The sequence below is a fragment of the Lissotriton vulgaris genome, chromosome 4_1 (assembly GCF_964263255.1).
Source record: "Lissotriton vulgaris chromosome 4_1, aLisVul1.2, whole genome shotgun sequence".
In the NCBI taxonomy this organism is placed as follows: domain Eukaryota; kingdom Metazoa; phylum Chordata; class Amphibia; order Caudata; family Salamandridae; genus Lissotriton; species Lissotriton vulgaris.
In genome coordinates, this window is record NC_141691.1 from 1,717,106,027 (window position 1) to 1,717,119,089 (window position 13,063).

Below are 13,063 nucleotides of genomic sequence, written 5' to 3' on the forward strand. Positions count from 1 at the left end.
TTTAATTCAGATACTCTGTCCATCACCACCCCCTTTTCTGAATAGCACCCTTATACAACGCCTCAGCAACGTCGGGATGCAAGGAAAAGCATTGGACTGGATCATCTCGTTCCTCGCCGGAAGAACCCAGAGAGACCACCTGCCACCGAAGTCATCTGCGGCGTACCCCAAGGATCTTCACTCAGTCCCACCCTCTTCAACGTATACATGAGTCCCCTCGCATCCATTGCGCGAAACACAACCTCAACATCATCTCCTACGCAAACGACACCCAGCTGATCCTCTCCCTCACCAAAGACCCAAAAACCGCCAAAACCAACCTACACGAAGGGATGAAAGAAGTAGCCGAATGGATGAAGAACAGCCGTTTAAAACTGAACTCGGACAAAACAGAAGTCCTCATCTTAGGATCATCCCCCTCTGCCTGGGACGACTCATGGTGGCCACCAGCCCTGGGAAACGCCCCCATACCAACTGACCACGCACGCACGCAACCTGGGCTTCATCCTGGACTCTTCCCTCCCGATGACCAGACAAGTCAACGCCGTCTCATCATCATGCTTCAACATCCTACGTATGCTCAAAAAAATCTTCCGCTGGATCCCCACCGAAACAAGAAAGACGGTCACCCATGCACTGGTCACAAGCCGACTGGACTACGGAAACACCCTTTACGCCGGAACCACAGCCAAACTACAGAAAAAACTCCAACACATCCAGAACGCCTCAGCCAGACTCATCCTAGACATCCCCCGCCAAGCTCACATTTCCGGTCACCTGAAAGACCTCCACTGGCTCCCCGTCAACAAGAGAATAACGTTCCGTTTCCTCACCCACGCACACAAATCCCTCTACGACCTAGGACCCGAATACCTCAACACGCGCCTGTCCTTTTACACCCCCACCCGCCAACTACGATCATCCAATCAAGCCCTCGCCGCAATTCCACGCATCCAAAGATCCACCTTGGGGAGAAGATCCTTCTCCTACTTAGCGGCCAAGACCTGGAATTCTCTCCCCACCCACCTCACACAGAACCACCTCTCCTTCAGAAAACAACAAAAAACTTGGATATTTGATAAGTAAAGCACCCCCCCTCCCCTCCATCAAGCGCCTTGAGACCCACTGGGTGAGTAGTGCGCTATACAAAATTATTAAACTTGAACTTGAAACTAGATGATAGTCCATGCTATACATTGCTATAGCGAGGCTCAGCCTAGGGTAAACTGTATACTCTGATAATAAAGTATTCATTTTTAATCTTACATGCTACCATTTCTAGCTGAAGTGTGCAGCCAGTGGATTACAAAGTTTTTTAAAATTCTCTATAAAATCCTAATGTAGGGTTTTACGAAGAAACTACATCCACTATTTGCAGTGGGCAGTGTGAACACAGGATCATCACTTAAGGGGAAACAAGCGTGTATACGTGGGGTGAGGAAGGTGCCTTGAAATATGGGACCATTAATACAAGCAAAGAGTAAGTTCCTGAGTGTACTTTTAAAAGCAAATTATCTTGAAATGTACACTTCGCCATGTGTCAGTCTTGGTATGCTGCAGCAGCGACGCTGCGTATGCATTTCTTGGCACGTCTTCCTTGCCGTACTTCTCAACATGGCAGGCTGCAGCACTGGGGACAAGAGGTGGTGGTTTAGCGGCTTCTGATGGTGTGAAATGCTCTCTAAATGCCAAATTAATGAGAAACGTTCAAAGTGATTTACACTGTTCTCCCAATCCACTTGTGAAATTGGGAAAGTGAGGGTATTCAGTATGCGAGAAGAAGCAGCAAGTGAACAGTGCAACCCTCTCCACCTACTTTAAAACGTGAGAGCGGAGGCACTGTAAAGACAAAGTGACTCCATGGTACTCACGCCCCTAGTTGAGTCCATTTCCGTTTATAGGGATGTTGCGGATAGACTGGCACCTGGTCAGCAGACGGTGAAAGACTGAACACTGCCAGACTAACTGCGCTTGTGAGGACGCCTGACACCGGCACTCCTCGCCGCATAAGCTCCGGTAACTTTTCCAACATGTAGAAGAAGTGTCTGTTGCTCGTCTTACACTTGTATGGAATGACAGGCTCCCCGTGGGGTGGTGGGGATGGGAGGGAAGGGGGGTGTGGAAGCAAGGAAAGGCACGCAGAGCAGCAATAACATGCATATAAAGCATCATCGTTTCAAGATGGTAGGTTTTTATATCAACCTTTTTCTCAAAGATGTTGACTAACGGCCTACCTTTCAGTACGTGTAGCGCCTAAATGTGTAATGTTCAAAATGCTTTTCAGAGCGATGCCGCTTGGTGGTGGTCGCTGCTTTTCTACAAGAGAAACACAATGGATCCAACCTCTTGCCTCGCCTCCAAAAGTAACATTTGAGCAGCAGAGCAAATCTTCCTCAAACTTGAAGAATGCCGCCATCCGTAGAGCCCACAGCAGGTCTTGGAAGCGATATTAACCAGACCTCAACCAGTATTGCCCGTGCCCCACAGAGGAGCAGACGCGGGAAACTAAACCAGTGGTGCACGAGCACCACAGTGGAGCGGGGGCGAGGGAGCCTGTCTGTGCCACGCTGATGCACGTGCTAGACACCGGCAGGATTGGGCGGAGAAAAGACTGGACATGTGCCCACCTTTGCCCAATTGCGTGATGTCATTTTTAAAAAAAAGCACGCTACAACCAATTGCGGCATGCAAAAGCAAAACCACACGCACAAGTGTGTGGTGAGCTTTCTGAAGCCCATACAAAAGGTCTCGTGCTGCACGAGCAATGCTGCGCACTGCAACCCTAGGCGTGGGACATAAAAATAGAGGAAAATGTAATAGATTATTTGTGACCAAAACAAAAAAAATCCAATTTGTAGAACTGGAGATATGCAATTTTAAATATTAAGTGTAAACAGTACTTAGAAGTACAAAGGACCAACTGTGGTTATCTGGTTGTGCCGGACCGGGACAAAGTCACAAGTTGAGGCAGAACGCTGACCAGATACCAAGAACAAGTTAGGTTTGCAGAACAAACTACCGTAAATCCTGGTTTGCGGAATGTTGCAAGGTCCTGCGTCGTCACCATCTGCGTTTCAGAGGAATCTGCTGTGCTGCAATGCGGAGTCCTGCTTCATCTTCGTGGATGCTGTCGACAAAGAGCTTGCGGTGTGAAAGACTGCGTTGAGGATGCATTGCGCAGCTGCGGTTCCGAGTAAGCTGCGGGCATGATGTGAGGTCCTGCAATGTGTTGTCCAGCAGCAGTTCCAATCTGGCTGTGAGAAGGTGTGCTGCACTGTGTTGGTTTTGCTCGCAGGATCACAGCTTGGCTGGCAGAGCACCTCAGGTCCACTTCTAAGGGGTTGGTACCGCTTGGTGGGCAAGACTCTCTGTAGGCAGGGTCCAGGTGCTGGGTTCAAGGTTGTAGGAGCCTTTTCTGTCACTCAGGCTCTGATGATCCTGTGTTCAATATGCAGGTCCAGTCCCTCTCACTCGGCAGTAGAGAAGCAGTCCTTCTTTCATAGCAGCACAGCAGTACTTCTAAGTCTTCCACATTCCCAAAGGTGTACTGAAGAATCTGGTTTTACCGGTCACTATTTATACCTGGTACCCACTTTGAAGTAGGAGAAGGTTCTAGAGGTTTGCACCCCAGAAGTATTTGTGATTTCCTACCTCCCTGCCCTGGCCCAGCTTGTCTGGGGACACAAAAGACTAGTGTCAAACCATTTGTGAGAGTGGCCAGGCAGAGACTTTGTGACATACAAGTGTGTTGGGTGACAACTCCTCCACCTCATCAAGTCAGATATGGCCCATTCTGCCAACATCTATTCTTCCTTTATCTCATTGTCTGAGAGCAATACACAGAGGCCAACTGCCACCTAGTCATGTGACCCAGGACACAGAACTCAAATGATTTCCAACTTACTAAAAGTTGCATTTTCAGGATTGTTACTTAAAATCCGACTTTACCATTAAAGAGGGTTTTAAATTACAATTCTTTTGATACCAAACTCAACATTCCTAGCTGAGCCCAATTGAAAATTATCACTTCTTAAATGTAATATGTTAATCTGGTGTTATCCTGTGTGAGAGGTAGGCGTTGCATTAGTGAAAAAAAATGTAAGAGTTTTTCACTACCAGGATATGTAAAAGTACATGTCCAACTTTTTAAATACACTGCACTCTGCCTTAAGTGCTGTTTAGAGCATACCATAGGGGTGACTTGTACGTGTTAACAAGGAAGCTTCTGTCCTGATAAGGGGTTTATTTTCCAGGCCAAAATAGCAGTTTAATACTACACTCACGGGCTGCAGAAAGCAGATCACTGTAGTTTGAGGTGCCACACCGTTTGCCGCTTATGCACTTTATGTTTTAACCAGTGCCTACCTTTACGGGGGTTTTAGAATTTGTATTGTGTTGCTTGGGGGATTTTAATCTTTTTAAAAGAAAAACGAAAATAGTTTTTACCTCACTCTCACTTTATTTTACTGGGGAACTTCATTCTTCTGGGCATTTCTTTGGGGTCAGTAGAGGGTCTCTCGCTCCTTCCCCGGTTCCCCAAGGCTTGCCGATTGAGTGGAGGGAAGTGAGTTGTTAACTTGGGCTCCTCCCCCGCATTTCCTGTCATGGCACTACGGGCAGGGTTCTAGTCTTTTACCAGTCCCAGCTATTTAGGCAGCACGCTGGGCCAGACACGTGCAGCGGACGCGCCGCCGGCGTGCCAAAGGCAAGCCTGTCTGCGCCCATCCGTGCCAGGTCTTCGCCATGCGCCAGATACCCTGGTGCATTCTGTCCATCAACTGTTGTTTTGCATTTTGTCACCCCGAGTGGGATGGGTATGCTCCGACGTGAGTCCCATGCTCTCCACACCACTGGAATCAAGCTATCCTGGCTGAAGATGGCTGATAGCCAGAAACCGGTCCTAGGATGCTTGATTCCGGTCCAGGAAAGACATGGCTTGGCAGTTCGGGCTGGAGGCACAGGGTCAAGGCTGATTTGCATATGGCCATGTCTGAACTGGGGTGGTGTGGAGTGCAAAAAAAAGATGGATTTAGGCCCAGATCTCTGTACTGGGGTGAATGTACGTCATTGTTCTGCATTCTGTCCATCAACTGTTGTTTTGCATTTTGTCACACCGAGTGGGATGGGTATGCTCAGACTTGAGTCCCATGCTCTCCACGCCACTGGAGTCAAGCTATCCTGGCTGAAGATGGCTGATAGCCAGAAACCGGTCCTAGGATGCTTGATTCCGGTCCAGGAAAGACATGGCTTGGCAGTTCGGGCTGGAGGCACAGGGTCAAGGCTGATTTGCATATGGCCATGTCTGAACTGGGGTGGTGTGGAGTGCAAAATAATGATGGATTTAGGCCCAGATCTCTGTACTGGGGTGAATGTACGACATTGTTCTGCATTCTGTCCATCAACTGTTGTTTTGCACCCTGGTCAATTATCCCCAAACCCTGGTGAGCCCCTGGTCTACTCCAGGGAACCGCTCCTGGAGCTTCAATCACAGGATCAGGGGCACTGTTGTCCTATGAACTTTGAGGCCCCGGGTTGTGGTCAGAGGTTTAAATGTGCCAATTGTGAGGCATCTTTCTTGGTGGGTGCAGCCCACTATCCCTTTGAGGATAGCTGTCAGCCCAGTCCCGTGCCCCTGAAACACTCTTTCATGGGATATCTCCTTAATGCCAGATCCCTTAACAAGCATACTACAGAATTTAATGACTTTGTGTCCCTTCCTAAACCCGACTGGGTCTTCATCACTGAAACCTGGGCCAAAGACTGCTCAGACACTGACTTAATGGAAGCCACTCCTTGTGGGTATCTTTTTGCTAGACTCTATAGGGAAGGGAAGTTGGGTCGGGGATTAAGAGTAATGTATAAAGACACCTACTCCTGTTTTACTGAGGCCCTCACTTCTCCCTCAGATCCCTCTCAGGTCTTTTATTTCTCTTTGAAGGTGCTACCCACTGAAAGTTTAATTGGAGTGGTTACCTACCGGCCTCCTGGATCAAGAGCTCAGTTCCCCCAGAGCTTCAGTAGCCAATAGAGCCCTATCTAGCTAGCTCCAAAGTTACGTTTCTGGGTGACTCCAATTTCTACTTGGAGAAAACCCTCTGCCCTGAAACCAGGCCTTCCTGGAAGTTATGGAATTCTGTGGTTTCCCTCAGCTAGTGAAGAGTCCCACACATACGGCAGAACATATTTTGGATGGGATTGTTTTCAAATGATCCTAGGATAGAGGTCATGGATCCTATTCCAGTCTCCTGGTCTGACCATTTTGCCATCCCTTTTATCCTGGAAATGTTAGTTTCTAACAATGACCCTAATCTTAAGAACAGGGTGGAGTTGAAGAGAAACCTCTGTCTGATTAGTAAGGAGGATCTCTACAATACTCTCAGCAATTTCTGCTGCCCCCCTCAGACTGATGTCAATGCTGTATATGACGAATTTTCCTACTGGTTGACGGCAGCCCTGGACTCTCTTGCTCCTCTCAATAAACACTATGTGGCAAGAAAGCACCCTTCAGCCCCATGGTTCTCTGAGCGATTGAAAAAGCTCCGACAGGTCTGCCGTCATCAGGAAAGAAAGTGAAAGGGATCAGAAAGTAGTTGAAAGGTGTTGGAAATGGGGGTTGCCCAAGTCTCAAAGGGGGTAGCATGGCATCAAGCGGGCAGGCCAAACTTCGAGGACATGTGAAGCATTCACGCAGTACCCTCAGTCAACACACCAGGCACACTACAAAAGAGGCAGGCCACCAATTTGAGTTGGAAAATTAAGCAGTTTAGTATCTCCAACCTGCAAGGCAAAAATGCATTAACAGTGTCATCATAACACGGCGCCAACTGGCACCGGAGCCAAGTACTACAGAGGGGGATTATTTACAGGGGATAAAAAGGGTTGAGTCCAAAGTCCATGCTGTAAGGGAAAAAGGATGGGTTAAAATTGTCATTAGATCTGGAGCCCAATCTGGCGGGGCCAACTCAGACTCTCATCCTACAGGGAAGGCTGTAATTGCAAAATACCACATTAGCATAGATATATATATCATGCACAATCACGCCAACCCAACCCCTGTAAAAGAAAACATCAGGGCATCATAGTACATATTAGACAGGAGCACCTGTAAGAAATCAGTACTACAGCTCACAAACTTGGGGCACAGCCAGGGGCCTGGAATAACTCGTCAGGCCAGCATAGGGGCACACCTGTAATAAAAGGGCACAACCCGGTTTACTCCATCATCCCTGTGGGTCTAACACATCAGCCTAAACGCATTTTCCATTCGGCACACACCTTAGCAGGAATCCGCAGGGCATTGAATGAGAATAAACACTTCAATACATGTAAATCACTTCCTTAAATGTAAGATATTTCATTAGCCGTTGGAACCTTTCCCGTAGGGGTAACCACTGCATTAGCAACAGGAGATACTCCTTAGATTGATCAGGCCGGTATCACCTTTAACCTGGGGCCTGAATATTTAGCAACCCAACAGTAACCTCAGGGGGTAGGTATCAGTCACAATAGCAATAGGCCCAAAACAGATTTAATATGGGGCAGCATGAGGACCTCAACATTAGGTATAGGCCTTACTCATGCGGCCGGATCCACGGCGCTTCGCCGGGGCATCTACAACTTTCGCCCCGGCTGGAACACTTAACATAAACCAGGCCTAAACAACTAGGAACCTGGGGCCTAATACTCACTGTCTCAACACTTAGGCCTCGCTACTGGCCTCAGGGTCCTACCAGGGCCAGGCAAGCTAGGCTATTCCCCTACCCAGGGGTTCTTTCCCTCCTAGACAGTCATCAATCTGGTAATTCGGGCTCCCGCCCAGCTCACAAGCCTTTCCTTAGAGTGGCCACATTGGCAAGGAGTGTCCTTACAACGCAACACTGGTCCTGGGGGGTGGGCACCGATATATGCCCCGATTTGCTCTCTCCAGCCCCCCCCCTCACAGTTTCAGTAAGGCCCCACTCAGTCAACAGAGGGGGGGGGGGGCGGACACCGACCCTGTGTCCCGTTGCCCTCTCCACCCTCCACACTGTACTCTGTCGCCCACACTCACCGGCTGTCCAGGGCCTTCTTGCTGGTAGGGGCAGGCACCGACAATGTGCCTCGAAGCCCCTGCTGCACAGCGCTCACTCGCGGGGCTTCCCTGACCAACTGGGGGCCCCTTGCAGGCAGCTATCGCTCTTCGTGTGGGGCTCCTCTCTTCACGAGAGCCCGAGACCTCCAGGCAGCTGTCACCTCTCCCGCGGGGCTCTACGCGGCCTCCTCACTCGGGTTCCCACCGATCGGGAGGCGGGGCTGGCACCGGTCGTGTACCCCAGCCCCGCCTACCTTTACCAGCCTCTCGCGTGGGGCACAGATCGGCGGGGTGGCCTCCCGCTCCGGTCGTCCTTCTCAGGGCTCCCTCCTGACCACGGGGGCCCTGCACCGAAGCTTCACCCGGGTCCTCCCTCCCTCACGGGGACCCGGGGCTTTTCTCCGTTTCCTCTCGCCTTCTCGGCCGCCCGGGCAGTCGACCAATCCCTGCGCGGCGTTGGCGGGGGCGGGCCGATGACGCGGCCGGGCGCCCCCGTCACGTGACGCGAGTGCCGCGGCCTCCGGGCCTAGCGCGGCCCTTTCCTGATTACGGCGGCCCTCTCCTTGTACCGGGGGTCGCCGCAACGATACCCCCAGCAGTGGGGGGGAACCCCACAATAGCGCCGGGCCGCGGCGATGATTTTCGGCGCTGCCACACAGCGCGAGGCCAGGACAAGGGGCAGGCTTCCTCTCCTGTCACAAAGTCCCCTCACAATCTCCTCAGCGCCCGGGCTGCGACGGTGATCTCCGGCTGTGAAAAGGGGTAGGCTCCCTTTTATTATTTATAAAACAGGTAGCCAGCGCGCCACAACGAGGGTAGGCTCCTCAGCACTATGGCGCTATTCACAGCGCACTACTTGTAAGGCAGTTCAGGGGCCGGTCGACTGCGGCAGGTCAGCAAGACACAGTTCCTCGGGGGCACAATCCTCCCCAGGCAGCTCCTCCCAGTCCAGCAACAGTCTTTGGACCCACAGCGCTTAGGGGGCAATATCACAGTTTATGCCAGTCAGCCGTCCACAGTCCCTCGGGGGCACAATCTTCCCCGGGTAGTTCCTCACGACCCAGCACTTCCACAGGGCCACAGCTTCACAAGAGGGGGTAGACAGTCCCACTCCTCACCTCCTGGGTGCTTCTCCCATGCAGCGCTGGCGTGGTACCTGGTCCAAAACGGCGTCAGTGACCTGGGTAGGGGCCCTCCTTTGTCAGGGGCCCAGGGGACAGCAGAGGGGGGAAGTTTAGGGGTACAGGGCCCAGCTCACAGGCCCATGTGGCGGTAGCACCTCACAGCAGGTCCCCCTCCCTTCCTTGTCCCAGCGCTGACTAACTCTCTGGTGACACTTCCCCCTATTTATACCCTCCTCCCAGGCAGTGCCAGGACCTTCTAGAATGTTGGCACATCTAGCCTAAACTGGTTCTAGGGGAGGGGGTGAGCACCCTGGGTGCCAGGCTTTCCCTCCAAAAGCTAGGGGTTGCTGGGTAATGTTATCTAGACCGCTGACCCATGTCAGTCCAGTGGCAAAACCCATGGCCATGGCATCCATTTTAAAAGCAATACATTTCAGTCAGGTGCAGTTTTAAAATGGGGGTCTTTACAAGTGCTCACATTATGTCGGGTAATTACATTTTTCAAAAGGGGTCTCACACCACTCATGGCCTATACAGGTTTAATCCCATGGGGGAGACAATCCAGATAAGGGGGTCAAAAGCGAAAAATTTTGGGGGAAAAAGGCCAAGTCCAACAAAAGGGATCTGCATAAACTCAGGTTAAGGGAATACAACCAAGCTATTAATGAAGAAAAGATCTCCTATTATTCTATGATGACGGAATCCATTAGATCCCCTAGGGAACTCTTCATCACGATTAATTCCCTTTTATGCCCCACGGCCAATGTCAACACCAAGGTCTCTCAGGACCTTTGTGATAAAATGGCAGGTTTTTCTATGCCAAAATTACGGACATCTACTCCTCTTTGGAGAACTTAAACTCTGCGGGAGCTAATTCTGATCCTCTTTTGGATTCTCTGGTTGTACCGCTGAAGGATTGCCGCTTGTGCTCCTTTCCTCCTATTCTCCGAGAGGATACTGACTTGTTGTTAGGTGGGATTAGATCTGACTCCCCCCTTGAACCCTGTCATCTTAAGATCCTGAAGTAAGGAAGGGAGGCCATTGTACCACCTCTTACTGCCATCTTCAACACCGTCATCTCCTCTTTCCAATTTCCCACCGCATGGAAAATGGCGGTGGTAAAACCTCTCCTAAAGAAGGCCTCTCTGGACCGGACAGAATTAAAAAACTATCGACCTATTTCCCTGCTACCTGTTCCAGCTAAAATCCTTGAAAAACTTCTTAACCGCCGTCTTAGTTCTTACTTGGAAGAATACCAACTGCTCGATGGCTCGCAGCATGGGTTCAGGATTGAACACAGTACCGAGACTGCCTTAACCGTTGTCTTTAACAACATTCGACAACAGGTTGATGCTGGTCATACCACCTTAATGATCCTCCTGGACCTCAGGGCAGCCTTCAATACAATTTCTCCTCGTAGACTGGTTGGCAGGCTCTGGGAAATAGGGATAGAGGGCTCGGCACTTAACCTGCTTTCATCTTTCCTTCTAAACCGGTCACAAAAAGTTAAGATGGGCCAGTTTCTTTCTGCCCCTAAACAACTGTTTTGTGGAGTACCCCAGGGATCCTCATTGAGTCCCACCCTTTTTAATATCTATGTAGCCCCGCTCGCCACTGTGGTAAGGTCCTTTGGCTTAGAAGTGCTATCCTACGCTGATGACACGCAGATCATGATTTCCTTCACTGATAGTGTCTCAGCTTCTGCAGTAAATTTAAAAAAACTGCATTCGAACGGTGGCCTCATGGATGGTCAAGAACTTCTTAAGACTCAATGGGGACAAAACGGAGGTCCTTATCTTTGGAGACAAGTTAGATATCTGGTCGGAGGCCTGGTAGCCTGAATCTCTTGGGCCCTGTCCTTGCCCCCGTCTCAGTGCTAAGAATCTAGGCATCATTGTTGATTCCTCTCTTTCCCTGGGCTCACAAGTAAACTGTCTCTACTTGTTTTGTGATGATACAGACTCTCAAGAAGATGTTCAGTTTTCTCTCCCTTTCATCACGGAAACAGGTATTGGTGGCCCTTGTGGTGTCTAGATTAGACTACTGCAATGCCCTTTATTTAGGGATAAGCAAGGGGCTTTTACATCAATTCCAATTGGTGCAGAATACCGCCGCTAGGCTGGTGAACGGTCTCCCTAAATTCCGTTCAGTCTCAGCAACCATCAGAAGCTTTCACTGGCTCCCGTTGAGGAGTAGAATTGTGTTCAAAGCCTTATGCCTGGTCCATAAGGCTGTCCACAATAGGAGGTCAGAAGGCATTAACAAAATGTTTCAAAGATACCTTCCCGGCAAGGTCTAGAGATCTGCAAGCAAGAACCTGGTAACTGTTCCCAGGGTCAGGAAAGCTAAAGGGGTGGGGGGGACAGGGCTTTCTCGCTGAAAGGGGCCAATTTATGGAATTCACTTCCCTCCAAAATTGCCACTCTGGCAACTCACTCCCTATTACATAAAGCCTTGAAGACCTGCTTTTCACTTGTCCTAACATCTAAGATCGGAAATCCCTGGACATCTCCTACCCTGATCTCCTTCCGTAGCGCCTTGATGCCCTTGGGCTAAGTTCGCGCTCTACCAAATTTATATTCATTTATTCATTCATTCACTCACAGACTTCTATGGCAGGCATGAGGTATGTTTAAAGGGCTACTAAAGTGAGTGGCACATTTACAGTTCCTAGGCACATGTAGTACAACTTTACTAGGGACTTACAAGTACATTTAATGTTCAAATTGGATGAAAGCCAATTTTACCATCTTTTAGGGACCGAGTACATGCACTTTAGCACTGGTTAGCAGTGGTAAAGTGGACAGAGTCCTAAGGCCACGTAAACAAGCATTTGCAATGCAATAGGTCTCGTATTATGAAAGTTTGAGCTACTGGTATTGTAAATGACAAATTTTTTATTTAGGTTTTGTTTTTGAAAATAGCGAAATTAATAGCTTTGTCATTTACCATGCCAATAGTTATAACTTTCGCAAATGTGACACCTAGTTTTCCTTACTGGGCTGGTCCAGCGAAGACGTCGGTAGCCCATCACTTAAGTAAGATTGCAGCCTGAGATGTTATTGTCTCCCTGCCAATACAACTGGTGAGAATGCTCAGCGGGTTCATGCGCTGCCTGTGGAATCGGTATGCACCCTGACAGACACTGGGTCCAGTCTCAGCAGGGCCGTCTCAGCCTGTCATCCATCAGACCAGGCAATAATGACACCTCTGGTGAAGGTTCCCGGTCTGCTTCGTGTTATGGTGTGCTCGAGTCACCGCTGAGCAAGAGGGCCCCAGAAGGATGAGAGAGAGGGGGCTGTTTAGACACATATGTCTTGAGATGGTGGAGGAGGGGAAAGCGAGGGAAGGGGACTTGTGTCTGGAAAAAAGTGAAACCGCAACCCCGGACCCAACGCGCCGTCAGCAGATGGCGGGCACTGGTTGAGGGGGCGGCTCGGCTAGGCTTTCTCCACACTGAACGAAGAAACGCAAACTCCACTTTCTTTTTCTTTGGGTTCAAATTCCAGGGAAGCACAAATCCAAGTTTTGGAGGGTTGAAGCGAGCGGCGATGCCTCTCGGGGTCCGTCGAAGTGACGGCGCTGCAGCCGGGTGATCACATATTGGGATCCTTGAAACTAAATAAGTGGGTGCCCGCCTGCAAATCTTTGCATATCTGTCCAGCTTCTGCGTGTTTGGGGTGAAATCTCTGCTTCGGTGGGTGGGACCCGCGGGGGCACAATTTGTGGAATCAATCCGAATGTTCGAAGTAAGGGGGGACGGCACAGATCGAACCAGGGGGGACGTTTTGGAATGGATGACGGTGGACCTTTATAAAGAAGATCCCTAAAGCAGATCCCCCAACTCCCTCGACCCCCTCCCCGGTAG

The 13,063-nt window shown here is 50.0% G+C and overlaps 1 protein-coding gene across 2 annotated transcripts in view; it reads left to right on the plus strand.

Moving 5' to 3' along the window:
- The window catches only part of TMEM67 (transmembrane protein 67), a 1,133,211-nt gene that overhangs the window by 15,704 nt on the left and 1,104,444 nt on the right, over nt 1-13,063 (plus strand). The window lies entirely within an intron of this gene.